The 22,387-nt window shown below is 33.6% G+C and overlaps 1 protein-coding gene across 12 annotated transcripts in view; it reads left to right on the top strand.

The window, feature by feature from the left end:
• Window positions 1-22,387, top strand: part of LOC129749663 (probable nuclear hormone receptor HR3) — a 554,515-nt gene that overhangs the window by 394,011 nt on the left and 138,117 nt on the right. For 5 of the 12 annotated variants that reach the window (XM_055744696.1, XM_055744695.1, XM_055744694.1 and 2 more), the window contains exon 1: window positions 21,296-21,816. The exons of 4 other annotated variants lie outside the window; for them this stretch is intronic. The gene's annotated coding sequence lies outside the window, so the exon portion shown is untranslated. Of the gene's footprint in view, window positions 1-15,694; window positions 16,014-20,794; window positions 21,817-22,387 lie in introns of those variants that run through there. 3 more of the 12 variants (XM_055744691.1, XM_055744690.1, XM_055744688.1) reach the window with 3 other exon arrangements.

The following is a 22,387-nucleotide window of genomic DNA, read 5'->3' as shown; positions in this document are numbered from 1 at the left end:
TTTTCCAATTCAGATCGTATAAAATTTTAGTTATTGAGCACTTTATAGGCTTCGGGAAATCCCGGGATTTTGGAGCGTTTCCCGGATTTCAAAAATTCCCAAATCGTTCTATTTTGGATTCAGTTGTAAGCTTATAGCTTTAATAGAAAATAATCCAGAATTCTTAATTCATCGTAAAGTCACGTATACTTAAAAATTTTTTTCCAAAAACCCGCTAGAAGATGTAACATTAGGCCACTGAAAACTTTGTTTGGAATTATCAAATTTTTAAATTTTTATACCTCCCATGGCTTTTTTTATTGTTTCCACTGCGAGAAAAATAGAACTTTGGAATTAAAACATTTTGGAATTCAACAAACCACAAACCTAACTTGTACCACAGGAGGAATATGTTGGGTTTTTGACTGCTAATTTAAAAGTTGTTAAACCCTAGGATGAAAATAAAAAAATCGCAAAAAAAACATTGCATAGCCGATGAATTTGTTGATTTAAATAACCTTGGCAAAAAGAGTTCATGAAATTATTAAAATCTTGAGCAAGCTAAGCGTGCTATTATCAAAAACTGTTCAATGGATTCAGTTTTTTTAGCGTTTTGAAGCATGAACAAATTTTTAAAGTTCTAAATTGATAAAACTTTGAACCTTACACAATTAAACCTTGGTGATAACAAATTCATACACTTGAGGTATTATTCTGAAACTATGTCCTACAATTCACATGTATTTACTTATATGTTATCATGATTTATGAAAAATTTAAAATATCAAGCTAAACACCAAAAATGAAGTAACTTTTCAAACCTTCAAACTTTCGACTTCAATACTTTGAAAAATAATAATTTTCATAAAAGGCAAGTCTTTTTTATATTTTTTTCCTTTTATAAAATAAACTGCATGCTTATTTTTTGCTGTCTATTGAGAAAAAAACGAATTAGCTGTTGATGCAAAGAAAATATTTTGCTTTTCCGTGAAATTAATTTCAGAGTTTTGAAATTGCCATGTTTCAATGCTTTTTAAATCTAATGGTTCCTATTGTAGCGCTTCCATCATTTGATCAATTTTCTGAATTTTTTTTGTCTAAATTCATGAACAAAGCTTACTCCAGAAAGTGTTTAGTCTGATTACAAAGAAGAAATACTTTTTTTTGCTTTAGAGGCACAGTTACATTGCTCTTTATTTTACTTAAGGTTTGAAATATTTAAAAAAAAAACTAGAAACAAAATTGTTTTTATACAAATTCTTTATTTATTTTCAAATCTGTTAGTTACAGCCGTTTTTTTTTTTTCAAATTTTAGACTGATTAAGAATTTGGATCTGGAAGACTAAACCAATGTATGTGCCCTGGGTTTAAATTTAAAACTCTGTAATTTTCAACTCTGTTTTAATTTCATATTGATTTTTATTTTGAATTCTTATTTTGAATTCATGTTCTTTATTCTAATGTTGATTTTCAGGATCAAAAAAAATCTTTACATAAATTTGTAATGTTAAAAATCATATCTGAATCGTGATTCTGCTTTCAGATTCTAAATTTTTGGGCTTGTGATATAGCTCAGTTGGCAAGTCTGTTGTCTCCTGAGCCGATGTCCGCGAGTTCGAGCCCAAGAGTAAAAACATCGAACACAGTTGTACCGAATAAGTTTTTCAATAACGATCCGCCAACTGTAACGTTGATAAAGTCGCGAATGCCATAAAGATGGTAAAACGACTATAATCGATACAAAAAAAAAAAAAGATTCTAAATTTGGTCAAGAGACATTGATACCATTTTATGATTTCATTTCAAATTTCTAATCGTTATCAGAACTTATTTTTGATTCGTATTTTGGAATTTTGAAACGATTTTCTTATACAAATTTCGAAATTCAAATGTGGAAGCCGCTTGCTTTATAATATTTCAACTCAACACAATAATTTGAAATATGATTTCAAATTATCAAAAATATATTTCTAATATGAAATTTAGATTGTCAGTTTTGACTTTGACTTTCTCAACTGGAATTTTATTTTAAGTATGACAGTTTAGTTGGGATTTTTCTCAATAGCGATCGGCAGTTTTATTTTAAGCCTCTAATTTTCCCTTTGAGATTTTTTTTGAGGTTATTGCATTCTCCCTACGAATTTAAAAAAACAAATAGTTTTTTATGCTAAACACTGTTTTCCGATTGAAAACACCATGTTCAATCGGAAAACAGTGTTTAGCATAAAAAACTATTTGTTTTTAAAACAAGTAAATTAAAAAAACAAATTCAACAGTTTGCTTCTTATGCAAATGAGAAAAAGTATTAAGGGGCTCCCTTGAAAATTTGCCCCGGGCCTCCTGAAGCATTAATCCAGCCCTGGAAAATAACCAAATTGGTCATGTTTATATACAAAAAAAAGGTTTCTATTATGATTTGAGACCCTTGCAGTGCGAAGATAGGAAGATGGAGAGAGGCTCCACTACATACGCCCCTGCTGTAATGGGTCCCATACAAGAGAGAAATGATACACTTTCTTCAGTCGATAACCTTTCGTCAGACATTTCAAATACATCTTCTTTAGTTGACCCCCTTCTGAAATCATCATAATCTTCGAATTATGAACGATTTACAGTCAGTCAAAAAAAATGTCCGTTCGGCAATTTTCTTAAAATCAATATATTATTTACGGGTAGATACTATTTCAATTTGCATTGGTGCTGAAACATCTGAATTTAACGCAAGAAATTTCTCTTTTCAGGTCTCAAGTGTCCATTTCCATTTAAACAATTTCAATGCCTCAAAAAATACAATTACCAACTATAAAATCCGTAATAAAAATGTTCAGAAAAATATAAGGTACTATTATTTACTCTTTTAAGACTCTGAAAAATTTAAATAAAAATTGGAGTAAATTTCTAAGCTACAAGTAAACAAAGTTATTTCCACCGAAAAAACAAATTTATAATATATATATATATATATATATATATATATATATATATATATATATATATATATATATATATATATATATATATATATATATATATATATATATATATATATATATATATATATATATATATATTATCAAATTTAATGTGTAATTCAGTTAAGCCCTGAATCAAAACAGAACAATCATTTTCCGTGCTGAATATGATCTATTTATCCAGTATATGTCGTGTAAGTTTTTGTGAACATTATTCTATGTATTGAGTTCAGGAATTCCTGGATTCGGAAATTTTCTATTTTTTTCATTCTCGGGATTCGGAAATTTTCAATTTTTTTCGATTCCCGGAAATTTCTGAGCTTGATCACTCTATTAAAAATCTACCATCATTAAGCTGAGTCGATTGAGAATCATTTTTGAATTCCCAAAACCCTGAGTTCTTTAAAGCTTCGTTTTGGTTCAAACTCATCCAAAATCCTTTGCAGAATTTAAAAGTAACATTTACATGAGTTCATATTATCTTTTAGGTTTTTATGGGAATATTGAAAATTTTGTTCGGAAAAACCAATGATTTTTTTTTTGTGGAACCAAACCTACTGATGGTTTTTGTACCAATTAATAAATTCTTAAGATTAATTTTCCACTGAACAACTTTTTGAAGTTCTGCAAAAAATCATGGATGAGTTTTGATTCAAAACGAAGCTTTCAAGAACCCAGGATTTGAGAAATGAAAAAAAGACCACAAATCGATTCAGTCGACCATTTTATTCAGTGATTCAGTTGTTGCAAAATTTTATGAGAATAAAACAGTCCGTACAGTAGTTTAATTCAAAAAGAATTTGGCAATTTTGTGTTGATTTGAGCAAGTTTATAATATACTATTGATAGTTTTGTGATAAAAACTTCTGTAATTATTTTAAAAAAAAACCCACTTCTAACGATTCACTGATTCAGTGAATTTGTATTTTTTTTTTGTTTTAAATTGTGACTTTTGATTTCATCCCAACAATATAGGATTATAAAGGCTTTCAGATCAAGTTTGAAAATTTCTATACCAAAAATAACTGGCTTGCGTGGAAAATTGAGGAATATGTCAGCATAGAAAATAACCAGTTACCAACTTAAAAAATATTTGGAAATTTCTACTCTAGGGTCTATATTTTTATTAGGCTCTGCGAGGAAACATAACTAAACTATTGGCAACTTCTGGTGTTTGAAATCAAATGTTTTCTTGCCGAGATCGAGAATCATAGCCACTAGACAACCCCAGCAGTAGAACCGTCTGATTTAGACTACAGGGTGGACATTTTCACTTCTCTACTAGGATTGTTCGATCTTCGAGAAAAGATCGATCCCCAAGATCGATTCAGATGAACGACTCTAGGATCGATCCGGAGCTTAAAGATCGATCTCCGATTAATCGATCTTTTCCATTTGTTACAAGAGGGGACATGCTTTTTATTAAAAATATGCAAAAATGAAACAAAATTTCAAATTTGTATAATCCTTCTACATATGGAAAAAAAATCAAGCGCTTTTATGTAAGGTGAACCGGAGTTAGTGTTTTGAAAAGTACTAATCAAACTTCAAATATCTCGGAGACGCTTTAATATTTTTTTAGAAATGACTGACCAAAAATATTCTAGAGATTATAAGAAATTATTACAAGGATTTTTTTTAAAGATTTTTAATGTATGTGAAAGATATTGAACAAAATATGGGAGAAAATCTAAAATCAAATTTATTTATGTTTTTGAAAAAAAATAATTTTTGGAAAATTACTGTTATTTCTTAAGTTCAGCTAATTTTAGCAATTTTTTTAATTATAATCAATCACAAACACCTTCATGCACCCAATTCACAAGATTTGGAAATAATTTGCAAAATTGTATCGAAATGAATTGAAAATTTCTGAAATTATTTTTCAACTGATCATGAATGCTAAATGGAAAAAAAATTGCCTCGACCAGGAATCGAACTTAAGTTTTCTGATTATCTTTCCGACACCCTACCCAATAGGTAAATCGTCAGATGTAAATGCTGAAACTCACATATTACAGCTGTTTTCCAAGGTTAAAGAAGCGTCCTCCTTAAGGTGGCCATCGTTTCCCCTAAATAAGAAAAAAAGACCGAAAGATCGAATCGAAAATAATCCGATCTAATCGATTTTTTCCTGGCCGAAGAATCGATCCAAAAAATCGAAAATCGGAATTGAAAAGATCGATCTTCCAAGAATCGATCCAAGATCGACCAATCCTATTCTCTACATTACAAAAGATTCCCCAAACTATCTTCAGTTAAAATCAATATTCATTTTCCTTTTTTCAAGACAAATTTCAATGTTTATGAACTTTTCGTTAGATAGCAGAAAATTGTGCTAGCTACTTTGTTAAAAAAATATCTAATCAAGAACTTTTTTTTTTCTTTATAGGTAAATAATCTCCATGTATTGAAAACGTTAAAATGGAGCAGTAAGTACAAAAAAAAATTGGCAGCAATTTCAAGCAACGCGATATCAATTGTATAATATTTTGATCATGGAACGAAAAGGCTACTCACCTCAACTGAATACGAAGAGAATCCTACCTGGTTCAACGAACCTACAAATCAAAACCCTACGCTCATTTTCCGAGAAAAATAAACCTAACAAGGAAGCAAAGAAAAAAACAGCTCCACGACAAGAAAAAATGGCAGTTAGAAGACGCCAACGCATTAATTGCCCACATCGTCGTCCACCCCCAGATTTCCATCGATCCAAAAAGTGGAACACAGCTTTTGTCCTTGCTAAATTTTTTCCAAGGCTTCTTCCGCAAAACACAGATTTTATATTGTTCACATACTATCCCAAAAACAAACTTGTATATTCACGCTGTGCTATTGAAAAATATTGTTTCCAAATTCATGTTCATTTTTGTCAACTAAAAAAACGTGTTTATAAATTCTTCCACAACAATAATTGTTAGATCTTTTCAATCAAATTTTATGTTTTAATTTACAAATAATGAAAATAGACACGTATTGTGGTTCCACTAAGCCGGGGAAAATAATCACACCGGCTTATGGAAGGTCATTTTTCACTTGCCAAAATATCCTTTTTCTTTTATACATCCTCACAGTCTGGAGCAAAAATGGCAGGAATCTACCTAACTGTCCAAGCTCGGAATTTAGGCACGAGTACCATCGTTGAGGGATTTCCTAGTTTATTGCCCGATCGAAGTGAAATCAGTGTCTAGGGAGCCTCAAATGACTTTTCAATTGATAAAGATTAAAAAAAATGTAACGACATTTTTTTAACATGTTAAATAAACACATGAATTTTCAAAAGTTCAAGTTTCCACAATTTTTGGGAGTTCAAACCGAGATTCCTTTCCGATAAGATCATCAAAAGCTAAATCAGCTGTTTCTATCTCGAGCCAACGATTGAAGAATCGAAAGCGGAGAAATGTAGAAAAAAAATCGCTCCCGATTTCCACGATTGCCGGGGAAGGCAACAACAACCAAAACAATTGAAAATAATCCAACAACATAACAGTAGAACTGATGGTTATTGCACTCTCGCGTAGTCGACTGCAGTCAGTCGGTCGTGTGCAATCGTATTCGATAGAAGCGATGACGAAATACTTTGCTTGCTTGCTAGTACCTATAATCCCGATGAGCGATCGTCGACCCGAACAGAACAAACAAACTGCACACAGCAGCGTTGAGTAGAGTAAAGCACAGCATAGGCAGCAGAAACCGGTGTGGGATGACGTTGCTGAGCCACACGACCAAGCGGTGGAGAACGACGACGATAGCGACAATGACAACAATAGCAACTACAACAGCAACCGCACCAATAACTTTGATGACGATGCGCGTGCGTTCGCGTATGTTCTCGCGAGTGGACTTGAGCCAAGTGGTAGCGGAATAGGTGCCAGACTCTGAATGTAGAACATTTAGATGAAATTTAAATTAAGGTTTCAGAATATTGGATCAAAATTAAAAAATAAGGTTCAAAATTTTGTATTTTTAGCTCATAAATCGATATCCCGAATGCAAAAATATCTAGTAATGTCGAGTTTAAAATGAATATTTAGAAAAGCAGAGTTCTGTTGTCAATGTGAACAATTGTGAATAACTATGCAGAGTTAAAAAAAAGTTCTCAATTGTGACATTTTAAGTTAAAATCTCATGCCTCTTCAAAAGGAAGAAGTTGAAAATAAACTCATAACTTGTAGAGAAGATTGTGGATCAAAGGAAACTTTAACAAAATTCACAGATGTTTTGAAACAAAATCTGAAGCAATACAACAGTTTTTTTTTCTTGAAAATTATAAATAATGATTAAAAGATTCTTGAAACAGATATATGCATTCAAAAGCGTTCTATTTTAATATACATTATTTTTCAAATTTATTTTCCGAAGCAAATTTTCTATTTCTTCTTTTTTCTGTTGGTTTTTTTCCTTGTGCCAAAACCAGAACACTTCTCATAATATGAAGGTTCTCGATATTGAATTCTCTAAAAGATAATGTTAGCCCGTTTTATCGAATATTTAACTGAATGGAAGCAATGGAGAGATTTTTTTTCACTGAATCCATAGATAAAAGTAATTAAAATTTGAAATCGGATAAAATATTTTATTTTATTTCATTTATAGCCAGAATTATGTTTTCATCTTTTGGACCCAATTCAGATTTTTGGTCCTTAAATCTATGCCTAATCACTTAAAAGTAAGATGATTTTCTAACATTTTATGATAAATCCGTTTTACTAGTGAAATGCGGGAATTTCTTTAAAGTTAGTCCAAGACTTCAAAAATCTATCAAATACAGGGTAAAAATAGTTTGTGTAACAAAGATCATAAAAATGATGAAACGCTTGAATAAATATACGCTATCCAAGTTTCCGGTTGACCAATAGAAGAATGTACTCAATGCCGGTATTGAAGAAGAGGTTTTCCCAGCACGCAGCAGAATTTACTTCACTTTCCCCGAATTCCCTGGACCGAAAACTTCAGATGAGGGAGGAAGTATTGCATATATGGAATTTTCCCTCCAAAAACTCAATTTCAAAGCTAAGAACCTACCTTTTTTTTTTTTTAATACATTTCATCTAGAATGCTTAAGTTACATAAAAACTGTGATAAAACTTTTAATATAGTGATCGTGAGCATTTCCGTTAGCTTATAAAATCATAGTTAGCTTATAAAATCCCAGGCTCCATTCATTTGACCTCTGCTCAAAATTGATTGCCTCGATCAATCACGGAGTAGCAACCATTGGCGATATGGATATTATTCTATTAAGATTTGGAACTATCATCATTCTTTTTAATAAAAAAAAATCACCTTTAAACTACATCAATGAAATGATCAAGAAGACATATGGTTTTCAACAGTGGTTCTTTTTCGTACAATTAACATTCTTGCGAAGTGAAAGGTCCCTCCGTAGAATGCAAATAATGTTAGTGCAAAAAAAAAACGCAGTTGAGCATGCGTAGTGGATGTTCATAGTGAAATTCTCGAGCATTTAAATATAAAGTGGTAGTGACGTCTTCTGACGCAAATATGTTCTCACTAGCTCAAGTTGTGCAATGAAAGTTGAAAAGTTTCCCTATTACAGGGTCCGGCAATTGAAGAGCTTCATTGGATCTAACAAATAATTTGAAGAAATGGTGCAATTCGATTTAGTTGCTGCTGAACTTAACAACTCGCTGCAGAAGCTCATGGCGCATATTTTGAAAAATCGGCAGTTTGTTTTCGTGGTATTTTATCCCAGGATTCAGCTAGATAGAACTTCAGAACTTCCCATCCCTCATGTTTTATAGAGCATACTTCAGGCTTCAACATATCCGTAGACATCCAAGTCCATAAAGTTCAGGTCAGATGAACACACCGGGCACTCCGAGCTCGAATTAACCCTCAAGTACAAATTTTTACAAGGTTTTCTTCTCTTCGTGAGCAAGACTTCGCTACTGAAAAACTCCTAGCTAAAACAAAAATTGGGACTTGTCCACAATTCGAGGACAAGCCGTAGAGCCATTCCCGATACGTAAATTGAATTGATTAATCACCTCTTCAGGGTGTTCGGGTGATCTTCACCAAGAAAGTTTTCGACCCAGATTTTCAACAATGCAGGTTTCTGTCGCCTGGTGGTCTTCAATCGAAAACGATATTTTCCCAATTATTCATGCCCGGATGTTCTTGAATCTTTATTCAAATCTATCGCCAATTTAGTGATACTTCGTGGAGGAAATCTCTCAGGGCGCATCCTGATGATCTTCGCCGTAGTAGGTGTCACCACTGTGGCTTGAAGACCCCCGCTTTATCGTTTTCTGGTGTTTCTGATCTCCAGGTATGTGCATGGCAAGTTAAAAAAAACCATATAATACACGTATATTGGACAGCTCACGGAATATGTCTTATTGCCGCTTCACAGCCTGGCATTAGGCAAGACGTAAATGTTCTAGGTCTATTTTTACAAGAAAAAAAAACACTTGATTATCAAATTTCACAAAAATATCCTCTGACAGCTAAGAAGTATTGTTAACAAAGTGACAAGGTGTCATTTGATTCGGTTTTGTCAAATCTAATGTTCTGAGTTAATATTGGTAGGGGAAAGTCGGGTAAGACGGACACCTTAAGATAGAACCGCAATAGAAAATCAGTTGTTGATTTTTTCATCGTTGTCTTCGACCAGATGGGTAGTTAAGGTTGTTTGCTATCATATTAACCATTGGCATTAGTGAATTTCCTTCATCAAGACAGTTTTTATAACAATCTAATACATGCTTGAAATAACGTTTTTTTAAATGGTCAGGTAAAACGGACATTACTTAGTTAAGGTAGATATTGCCGAAAAAATGCTGTACAAGTACATATTTTTGTGAAATAAACATTTGAGAATGTTTTTAAACCAAAATGGAACCAACTGGTCCGAACCCGTTAGCGGAACAGTGTGGTTTTCGTAATTCCGTTTTTGATAGGGCTGTTTTAACCAGTGATCAATTTTTCGTTGTTTTTATGGCTTGTTTGAGATACTGAGTACTTTGTGCTACAGACAATTGCGCTTGCCAAGATGTTCTGAAAGCATATGGAGGATCAAACCTATAAAAAACTTCCACCGATTTTCCGACAATGTTGCGAATTACGGACTATTTTGTGAATTAGGATATATTGACAGTTCTACACGAACACCACCTTAGCAGAAGGCCTCAGCCCTAACCTCAAACCATGGGAGAACAGAATCGGTTTTTGAGAAGGGCGCATGATAAACGCGATTTTCCGGTACTAATATTGACAAACTCGCCCTGTGGAAAGCGATGCACAGATGTTCATGTTTTGATGTTTTTGGGTGTTCAGGGATGCCATTGATATTTTGAAAATGATTAAATTGTTTTAGTTGCATTGTTTTTATTGAAAAACCTTTTCATGATTACTGAGATTTTGCAGCTTTCCCGTAGATTTCTATTCGAATGTGGAATTAAACGCATCATTTATCTAAACGAAATAATGTCTCTTTCGCACACTTATACGATGTAGCAAATTATGGTTATGTTTAAAGTAATCAGAGCATGTAGGCGATTATTTTCAAAGTCAACATCATTCACTGCTACAAAAAAGTTAATAAATGAAAGCCCCATTAATTTACATTTTTGTAACAGTGAATCATTTTACACTCGTTTAGAAGTTAGAAACAACTCTTTCTTAATCTACCAAGCAGTACATGAAAATAATGTTTTAAATTCCCCTTGAAAATTGATTAACAAAAAATGGTTTATCTTCATCCCGTAATGAATTCAAACGTTTAGCTGTTGATAGTTCAAAAATTTAATCAATTCAGAAATATTATGATTGGTTCAAAACATGCAACTAATTTTAATAACGCACCTAGCATCACTGGTGAGGCCGCCAGCAAATCAAAATTTGAGGTTATGGCTGAGGCCAATTTTTCGTCAATACTCTCGTCCGTATATACCCTTATAGAGAAAATAACATTGAATTTGTCTTTATTGTTCGACACCGTAAATCGATGATGTTTCTAACAGAATGAAACTTGTAGAGTATAAGACGGAGAAATAAAACGTGTTAGGTGGTGGAGAAAACTAAATTCGAAAGAAAACTTAATGCGAGAGAGGGAGTGAGAGAGAAAGATTAAGTTGTGTATCGTGATTTAGCGGAAGCTCGTGATAGATTCAAAAATATGAACGGAAAATATTCACCCGATACTTTCGGATGCGACAAAATTTTAAATTAAATTCATTCCAATTCGATTCCATTTTTTCCCTTCTTTTGTATCTAGAATCAAATACTATTTGGAATCTTAATACAAACTACGAATTTTTATCATATTTTTTATTAAATACTGTATATGGCTGTCTATGATTTGAATTTGGATACAGCTTAAAAAACTTAGGATTAGAGAAATTTGAATTCCAGATTTTTATCAAAAGGATATCTGAATGATTGCAAGAAAATAAAAACTTTTAAAGTTGAAATTTTCTGTTTGGTAGGGTTCGTCATTTTTCAATTTTGTTGAATTAAAAAAAACCCTGTAGTCTAAAATTTGGTTTGGGAAAACGCAAAATTTAGTTTGGTTTTTTTATTTCTCTTGAACATTTTTCTTGCAACTCAATGTATTAATAAACTCAAAAATTTGCTCAAGACGGCAATGCGGTAGGATTAGCGAGAAAATAGTTATAATGTCCCAAACAAAGCATTTTTTTATTTCCATGAAAAGAAACAAGCAACACTGACAAAATTATTAGAACAAGAAAGTTTATGATTTGTGAACATTGAAATGTCCTGTTGAAATTATCAACTGAATCATCATCATCAATGAATTTCGAAAAATAATTAAATTTTAATAAAAAAAATCTGAATTGTAATATTAATCCTTAATTTAAATTTAAGATTTAAGATTTCGATCATGGAATACTACAGTAGTTTTTACTGCAAAATCATAATATCTGAGTACTGAAATTAAACTTCAAAAATCAAATTCGAAAGTTTTGGTAAAGTTCAGAATATTTTCAAACAAAATAACAAAAAAACTTATCAAAATTCAAAAGAATGACGTATCATTTAATCTCTACCAAAAGCAGCTTAGTTTTTTTTTTTTTATTAAAATCAAAACTTGTAATTTTTGACCAATTTACAAAAACCTCTTACCTCTTCACTTGATATCTTTAGCATTATAGTTTAATAAGCAAATTTAATGGTCCAATATTAAGTTTCCCAGAATATTTTCAGCACGTATCCAGACCAGACAAATCTGGGCAATCGATCTTAAGCCCTGGCCAAAATCGGGCATTGGATTTCCAAATTCTTGATAGAAAATCCGGTCAATATCTGAGCAAATTTAGTAAAAACCCAGGAAATACTTACCAAAAATCAATAAAAATAAAATAAAAAATAAATTCATCAAAACTTTTATCATATTTTAAATGTTATTTCAGTTTTCAATGAAACTTTTCATGGTTATTTTTATAAAACTTGCTCAAAATCTTTTTCTACGCATAAATTAAAAAATACAACACAAATTGTTTTTTTTTTCGTGCAAAATCCGGGCTTTTTTCAATGAAATCCAGGCATCCGGGCCCGACCGAACTTTTCTCAAATTTCGTATTAAAATCCGGCCAATCTGGCAAGCTAACCCAATACGTTCTGTGCCATAAGAGAATGATTTTATGGCTTGAACTTAAATTGAGAAACTGCAAAACTTAAATTGTCGGTTTTTAAGGAATTCAATAAAACTCTAAATTCAATCTCCAATGCCATGTTAATTAATGTAAAGTTCAATTGATCATTTATACTAAAGTTTCCAGAAATTTGTACAGTTGTCAGACATTGTATTTCAAAATTGTCACCCAAAAATCCGGGCGATATTCATGTCAATTGAATAAATCCAGGCAAAATCAGGACTTTTTTCAATGATATCTGGGCAACCGGCCCTAATCGCACTTCTTCAAATTTTGTGTCAAACATCCGGGCAACCTCGGATAAAACCTGGAAATTTGGAAGCCCGGGCCTTAACTACATTTAGGGGAATCAAGGGCTTGATGGAAAACGATACAAGAAGGGTCCTTGAATTTTGTTCGTACAGTTTACATTTCAGACTTTGAACGAGCACACCTTCATTTAGATTTCCTTTGCAATTTGCTTACGTATGAAACATTTGTTTATTCGTTTTGTGGATGCATGTTTTTTTGAAAATAAAGTTTATATCGGTATCGAATTTAGAATACGGCGAATGCGCCAACATCACTGTTTCGAGAAAAACTCGTTCAAAGTTTGACAGCTCCGTAAGCTCCCAGCAAAAATTTTATTTTGTTCACTCTGTTTCTCGAGAACCAAATATCCTTCAGTTAACGTTGTGCATTTAAAATGTAGAGCTCTGAACGTACTTTATCACCCAGCTGATAACTCAATTTGTTTACATTTGGCGCATTCGCCCTATTCAAAATTCACTACCGATATTTTATGTGATGAAAAAAATTAACTCCAAATAAGCTCCCTCAAGAATATGCACGAATCTAAATCGTTCGACATGCCTTAATTTCCCCTATCATAGCTCAAATTCAGGATCTTTTTTAGAACTGATTTGCTATTTTATTTGTATCCACAAATAATTCTGCTGCTTAAACATTTTTTCAGTTTCTATGATAGTCGTTTCAACATCTTTGTGGCATTCGCGACTTCATACCAACGTTGCAGTTTTTATTGAAAAATTAAGCTGCTGAAACTTTTTTTTTATGTTTACTCTTGGGCTCGAACTCTCGGACCTAGGACATTGGAAACTGACTTTTCAACTGAGCTATATTACAAGCAATCTGTAAACTGATTTTCTTCATGTGTTCTAGAACTCATACTCATACTCATAGTATTTTATTCCAATCTCTGATGATTTTAAATTCATTTCAAATGAAAATGCAGAATATTAAAATCATGATACTGGATAAATTTTGGTTTTGGTTTAAAATTGAATGAGATTTCTAAACCTCTAAGCTGAATAAAACTCATTATATATTTAGAAGATGATTTTTTTCATTCAATCACCACATTTGAGTGACTATCATAAATTATTATTTTGCTTGCTATTGGTTTCTTCCTAAAATTTTGCAAATCGTTTTTCGTTTCCTTCGTTAGGTTATCCAAATTATCACTTCTATCAGTTAATCAGCAGTACAATATTTGTAAATGTATTCAAATGTTGAACTTGCCACAAGCAGTCAACGTTTTGTATCATAGTTTTGAGTCGAAATTTAAACCTTAGAAGCATCTCAGAGCGAAACTTGTTACAAAATTTTAAATACAATACATCTCATGTGATAAAACTTAAAATATTGTAATTTTTTATAAAAAAGTTTCTTTAATATTTATTTCTCCGAGATCCTTGATGAATTCAGCAACAATGGAAAATGCTGCATTTTCGCAGTTTTAATAGCTGTTTTGAAGAATTCTCGTGAGTGGCTTTCTACGATTCTTCCGTACTTTCTTGCGATTTCGTTGATTATGAACATGTGTGAAGATGTTAACTAGCTTTGATCACCACTGATTCTAATTGGTTTTTCTGGTTGATGCTTTTCGGTGAATTTGAAATCAAATTAAACCAATCCTTTGGCGTTTCGGCCTACTAGTTTCAGCCATCCTCAGAGAAAAATTAATACAAATTACAAATTACATAAAAAATAATACAAAAAATTCTTCACAATATTCCATCACAATATCACTGCACTTCTGCACTTACGATTTGTATCGCCGCGTGCTTCCTGGACGGCTGTCTTACTTGATTTAAGTCAAATTTGAACCGTTTCTTGCAGTTTGACATCCCTAGACCGAATCAGATTTTTAATAAAATACTTCAAACTCCATTCGGATTTTTCAGAAAATTCAAAGGAAGGGGGTGCCCTAAGAAAAAAAAATATTTTCGTCGGCTTTACATTCAATAATAAAAAAAATCATCTTTTAATCAATTTTCCAAGCTAGTTGGAACTAGCGAAAAGATCAACAGCTGTAATTTTCCAGCTCTCATTCGCTCATATCTCTCATCCTGGCACCACTGACACCGGCATTTTTTTCACTCCATACCAACGACCGCGTGTGTCGTCATCGTCCGTCGGTCGGCCGCGTTCAATGACCGCTCTCAGCTCTAGTAGCATAAATATTATTCAACAACAATAATCATATGCTCGTCCGTCCACCCATCGGGGCGCTCACTCGAAAGTGTGATGTGGGATAGGGGGATTGCGTATGGGACATGATGCAGCATGGCTCGCTCACTAGCTCTTCTGAGGAGTTTTTCCGTATTCCCGAAATTCCACACCGCATCGCTACGCGAGAGCGATAGTTGGCGCTCAAAGGGGCGTGAGTTCCGGTGGGTGGTTTTGTTGTTCTTGCCGAAGAGGAGGCAAACCTTCTTTGAGTGCTTTCTTTTGGGTCCAACAATGAAGGTGGAACAGAAGTAGAAGGTCGGTAATGGGGATAGTTGGATGAGGGCGATGTTTTGGTCACTCAGAGGTCGGTCAACGGCATCTGGCTGAATGGCTGGTTGTGGTGGGTTGTGTACCGTACTGTACCGTAACCGGGGACCTGGATTGGGGGGTCACTCCTCCCAAAGCTGCGCTTTGCCCGACCGAAAGCCCGATGTGATTGTTATTGAGTGGGATTCCTCCATTTCACGTTTGTGTCGTCGCTTCTTCGCGTCGCATCGTGAGTGTCTGGTGGCGGTCGAAGCAGCGTTTCAAGCAACCAAGAGGGACCTGCGATACGATGCCGATCCATTCAATGTGTCAGTATATAGCAGTTCTGTCGATTTGTTCGCTTCCTAGTTCCAGAGACCGGTCCGCTGAAAGTTTTTTTTGTTGTTCCTCTGGTTTTTGGCGAGAGCAGCCGGGAATTTCGGCAGAGTAACCGTGCCGCGCGATTCGTAATCGTGTTATTTTTGTGAGCGGTGCCGGATCCGCGTAGATTGACGTTTGATAGGATTTTACTGGCGGATCACCGTTCTGGGGTTTTGAGGGTCGCCGATCCTTTGGGATTACTAGTAGTTCGTGGAGCCTGTGCTTTCCCAAAACGACCGTCCGGAGCAAGCAGTCGTCGGAAAGAAACGTGTCGTTCTCAGTTTGTATTAATTTTACTATACCCTTTTATCTGGGGAATCGCAAAGAAAGTACAAACAGAGAAGCGCTGAAAAAAGGCAACAAATCTACACCATCGAAGAAAAGTGGCGTTCAACGGTGTCTAATCAAAGAGTCACAAGATAGTGGAGTGCCTAGAGAGTGCAAAGTTGATAGTGGCCTAGCGAAATTGTGAATTGAAGAAATCATTCACCAACACCACGGGCAAGCAAGAAAATAATTGACGGCTGCGGCTGCCTTAAAGCGAGCAATGATCTCGCCAAATGTCAGTTCTTTTCAAAGTTGGTGCAAGTGTCAGGTCATTCGAAGAATAGTATCGAAGCAAGGAATAAAAAATAGTCGCTAAATTGCCCAGCAGGCCATGCGTCTGTTGTGAAAATGAGTGCAAAGTAGAGAAAAGTGCTAAAAAGTTAAACCCCGAAGACCGAAGGGTTTTAAAGCTAACGGCAGCACAAAAAATTAAGAATTAATTTTTCATGAAAAATGGATAGGTTCAATGACACGAGAGCGAGACAAACAATCCTTTTCGCTCTCTCTCGCTCACCCCCAGAGGGGGATACTCCGAAGAAGAACAAGAATACACACACGAATGTGTACATTTGGTTTGATATACACTCTCGTGTAGCTTCTTTACGATTCTTGCTTTTTTTGTCTCTGTTTTTTGAATGGCTGGCTGACTGGCTCTGCATCGCTATGGATAGAAGCGAAACACCCGCCCGAATGAGTGTCTGTGTGTGAGTGTGTGGGGGCTCATTTGGGAATAACGAAGGGGGGCCAACCCAGAGAACCGTCGTCTTCGATCCCCAAACCAAACCAATCCAATCCAAGCCAGAAGAAGCCGGGCGGCCACCCAGTGGATTTTTCGGTGCTGCTGGCAGCACTGTTTTCCACAAAACCATAAATGAAACAGCAACTTAGCCGGCGAGGAAAAAAAGTTTAGTGGCCACGCCGTCCCCCCGTAAAAAAAATAACCCAAAACGTTCTCCTCTTCCTCAAACTGTAGAAGATCTCTCGACGCGCAAATTTGACGCGAATTCGTTACCGAACAACTGTTGTTTTGACAAATGCTAATCATTTGCGAGAGTGCAATACGGATGAGTTCGATCTGTGATTTGTGATTTTGGTGATATGGAGGAGAAAATTAACTGGATCTAGAAAGATTTTGCATGTGGGGATTTAAGTGATTTAAAAATAATTTTTTAATAAGAGTCGATACATTTGTTAAAGTACAAGTGTACAAAATTCTGAACACATTAATCTGTAAAATATATCAACAACAACAAAATATTTAAGCGATTTAATTCAAAAAGTTAGGTAGGATGAAGATTGAAACCTGGAAATGATCGATAGTTTGCTAAATTCAAATCGATAATGCAAATTTAAATATTTGCATCGACAATACGTAAAATCTCAAGTAACATTTTTTAAGTGTAGTTTGACAGAAGTCAGCTTGAAGGAATAATCTGCAGAACTAATTGTTTAGATTTTTTTCAAATTTTACCTATCAAAATGATAAATTGATCCAAAAATAATCAAAATGATTTCTATTTGCTAGAAATTTGCTGAATATGAATTCTGAATTCTGAATCTGATTTCTGAATCTGAATTCTGAATATGAATACTGAATCTGAATTCTGAATCTGAATTCTGAATCTGAATTCTGAATCTGAATTCTTAAGATAAGTTAACCACCGTTAATTAATTTTGTAAATTTATTTTTCGGCATATCGGTGAAAAGTTATCATGAATCTGAATTCTGAAACTGAATCTTAATTCTGAATCTGAATTCTGAATCTAAATTCTGAATCTGAATCCTGAATCTGAATTCTGAATCTGAATTCTGAATCTGAATTCTGAATCTGAATTCTGAATCTGAATTCTGAATCTGAATTCTGAATCTGAATTCTGAATCTGAATTCTGAATCTGAATTCTGAATCTGAATTCTGAATCTGAATTCTGAATCTGAATTCTGAATCTGAATTCTGAATCTGAATTCTGAATCTGAATTCTGAATCTGAATTCTGAATCTGAATTCTGAATCTGAATTCTGAATCTGAATTCTGAATCTGAATTCTGAATCTGAATTCTGAATCTGAATTCTGAATCTGAATTCTGAATCTGAATTCTGAATCTGAATTCTGAATCTGAATTCTGAATCTGAATTCTGAATCTGAATTCTGAATCTGAATTCTGAATCTGAATTCTGAATCTGAATTCTGAATCTGAATTCTGAATCTGAATTCTGAATCTGAATTCTGAATCTGAATTCTGAATCTGAATTCTGAATCTGAATTCTGAATCTGAATTCTGAATCTGAATTCTGAATCTGAATTCTGAATCTGAATTCTGAATCTGAATTCTGAATCTGAATTCTGAATCTGAATTCTGAATCTGAATTCTGAATCTGAATTCTGAATCTGAATTCTGAATCTGAATTCTGAATCTGAATTCTGAATCTGAATTCTGAATCTGAATTCTGAATCTGAATTCTGAATCTGAATTCTGAATCTGAATTCTGAATCTGAATTCTGAATCTGAATTCTGAATCTGAATTCTGAATCTGAATTCTGAATCTGAATTCTGAATCTGAATTCTGAATCTGAATTCTGAATCTGAATTCTGAATCTGAATTCTGAATCTGAATTCTGAATCTGAATTCTGAATCTGAATTCTGAATCTGAATTCTGAATCTGAATTCTGAATCTGAATTCTGAATCTGAATTCTGAATCTGAATTCTGAATCTGAATTCTGAATCTGAATTCTGAATCTGAATTCTGAATCTGAATTCTGAATCTGAATTCTGAATCTGAATTCTGAATCTGAATTCTGAATCTGAATTCTGAATCTGAATTCTGAATCTGAATTCTGAATCTGAATTCTGAATCTGAATTCTGAATCTGAATTCTGAATCTGAATTCTGAATCTGAATTCTGAATCTGAATTCTGAATCTGAATTCTGAATCTGAATTCTGAATCTGAATTCTGAATCTGAATTCTGAATCTGAATTCTGAATCTGAATTCTGAATCTGAATTCTGAATCTGAATTCTGAATCTGAATTCTGAATCTGAATTCTGAATCTGAATTCTGAATCTGAATTCTGAATCTGAATTCTGAATCTGAATTCTGAATCTGAATTCTGAATCTGAATTCTGAATCTGAATTCTGAATCTGAATTCTGAATCTGAATTCTGAATCTGAATTCTGAATCTGAATTCTGAATTCTGAATCTGAATTCTGAATCTGAATTCTGAATCTGAATTCTGAATCTGAATTCTGAATCTGAATTCTGAATCTGAATTCTGAATCTGAATTCTGAATCTGAATTCTGAATCTGAATTCTGAATCTGAATTCTGAATCTGAATTCTGAATCTGAATTCTGAATCTGAATTCTGAATCTGAATTCTGAATCTGAATTCTGAATCTGAATTCTGAATCTGAATTCTGAATCTGAATTCTGAATCTGAATTCTGAATCTGAATTCTGAATCTGAATTCTGAATCTGAATTCTGAATCTGAATTCTGAATCTGAATTCTGAATCTGAATTCTGAATCTGAATTCTGAATCTGAATTCTGAATCTGAATTCTGAATCTGAATTCTGAATCTGAATTCTGAATCTGAATTCTGAATCTGAATTCTGAATCTGAATTCTGAATCTGAATTCTGAATCTGAATTCTGAATCTGAATTCTGAATCTGAATTCTGAATCTGAATTCTGAATCTGAATTCTGAATCTGAATTCTGAATCTGAATTCTGAATCTGAATTCTGAATCTGAATTCTGAATCTGAATTCTGAATCTGAATTCTGAATCTGAATTCTGAATCTGAATTCTGAATCTGAATTCTGAATCTGAATTCTGAATCTGAATTCTGAATCTGAATTCTGAATCTGAATTCTGAATCTGAATTCTGAATCTGAATTCTGAATCTGAATTCTGAATCTGAATTCTGAATCTGAATTCTGAATCTGAATTCTGAATCTGAATTCTGAATCTGAATTCTGAATCTGAATTCTGAATCTGAATTCTGAATCTGAATTCTGAATCTGAATTCTGAATCTGAATTCTGAATCTGAATTCTGAATCTGAATTCTGAATCTGAATTCTGAATCTGAATTCTGAATCTGAATTCTGAATCTGAATTCTGAATCTGAATTCTGAATCTGAATTCTGAATCTGAATTCTGAATCTGAATTCTGAATCTGAATTCTGAATCTGAATTCTGAATCTGAATTCTGAATCTGAATTCTGAATCTGAATTCTGAATCTGAATTCTGAATCTGAATTCTGAATCTGAATTCTGAATCTGAATTCTGAATCTGAATTCTGAATCTGAATTCTGAATCTGAATTCTGAATCTGAATTCTGAATCTGAATTCTGAATCTGAATTCTGAATCTGAATTCTGAATCTGAATTCTGAATCTGAATTCTGAATCTGAATTCTGAATCTGAATTCTGAATCTGAATTCTGAATCTGAATTCTGAATCTGGATTCTGAATCTGAATCTGAATTCTGAATCTGAATTCTGAATCTGAATTCTGAATCTGAATTCTGAATCTGAATTCTGAATCTGAATTCTGAATCTGAATTCTGAATCTGAATTCTGAATCTGAATTCTGAATCTGAATTCTGAATCTGAATTCTGAATCTGAATTCTGAATCTGAATTCTGAATCTGAATTCTGAATCTGAATTCTGAATCTGAATTCTGAATCTGAATTCTGAATCTGAATTCTGAATCTGAATTCTGAATCTGAATTCTGAATCTGAATTCTGAATCTGAATTCTGAATCTGAATTCTGAATCTGAATTCTGAATCTGAATTCTGAATTTGAATTCTGAGTCTGAATTCTGAATCTGAATTCCAAATCTGAATTCTGTATCTGAATTCTGAATCTGCATCTGAATTTTGAGTTGTTTTCGAACGAACTGAGCGAATTTAGATTTCTGAATTTTTATTTGGAATTCTCAGTCTGTTTTTAACTGAGGTTTGATTTTGAATCTTGAATCTTGAATGGTTAATCCATTTTTTTTATATTTTTTTTCGGAATTGTTCAAATAAATGCATCTCAAATACGTAAGCAAATCGCCCAAAAATAAAATCAAAAATCTTAATTTGGAAGAATCCCCACACATTGACCGGTTTTGAGAAGAGAAGAAACCCATCAGAAGTTTCCGGTTTCTGTGTGGTTTCGTTCTGGGTTCCCTAAATTTTCCACAGGAATCCCTTTCCTGAGAGTGAAAAAGCATGTACTTCTAGTTGTTTTGAAATGTGTGTCTGTGAAAAGTGACCAAGAAATAAGTGATAATTTGTAAGCTAAGAAGAAAAAAAACGTCATCGATACGGTTTCAAAAAAGTGCATTTCGAAAGGTTAAAAACCTTTAAAACCAACGTTCAACGTTTAAACAAAGCTGTTTTTTTGGAAAGGTGATGAGGATCAAAATCTATGAAAAATTTCTCGGATCGTGAGCTGTCTTAAGTCACCTTAAAAGTGTCCAGAAGTTCAAATCCGAAAGTGAGTGTGTTGATGTGTGAGTTTCTGATGTTTACCCAAGTGATTATCGGTTGAAGCTCCCGGTCGCCAACTCAAACTGATAGTTGTTCATTAACACCTCTCCACCAAGTCAGTGCGGGGAGTTCAAATTTGGAAAACAGTTCCCCAAAGCACACATTTGATCACACACACATTCATATAGCGGTAAAAGTGCATAAACAAACAAACACACACCCCTAAAAGGGCAGATGTGTAAACTCTACTGGAATGCATCGACGGTGCAGTGGTGAGAATTTATGAATATTTCATTTCAGTTGAACAAATAAATGGGTTCAACAAAAACCACAAAAAAAAAGAATAAAATCAAACAAATGAGCGAGCTGTAACAACAAATGAGTACACAAATAGTTTTCATTCAACCGGAAATCAATTGAAAATAACTCCGGCAGCAGGAAAAAAATAATTGAAAAATGAACTCTTTAATTATTCTGCTTTTTTGTCGTCATCAACTACTGTAGGAACGAAACGAAAAAAAAAACTGGAGCAAAGTTTAATTAAAACTGGGATTTGCATAATTTTCAGTCCTCTGCACTGCTTTAATTGGGTGGTGAGAATCAGTACACAAAAATTCACTGCAAATGGATGTTAATGGTTTTCGATTAACGCACTCGTTTTGATCTGATTTTTTTCGTTTTTAAAGTGTAATGTATCTTGTGTGATGTGCTAATCTGTCATATCTTGATCTTTTTTGTCCCACACAAACATATATAAATTTTTAAACTTTCCTGAAATAACATTTGCCGGCTCTCGATTGAAAAACGATCTTTTTGGTTTATACAAGCAATCTAAAGTGGGAT

Source organism: Uranotaenia lowii, chromosome 2 (genome assembly GCF_029784155.1).
Source record: "Uranotaenia lowii strain MFRU-FL chromosome 2, ASM2978415v1, whole genome shotgun sequence".
Lineage (NCBI taxonomy): Eukaryota > Metazoa > Arthropoda > Insecta > Diptera > Culicidae > Uranotaenia > Uranotaenia lowii.
The sequence above is the reverse complement of the archived record's forward strand: the minus strand, read 5'-3'. Positions and strand labels throughout refer to the sequence as shown.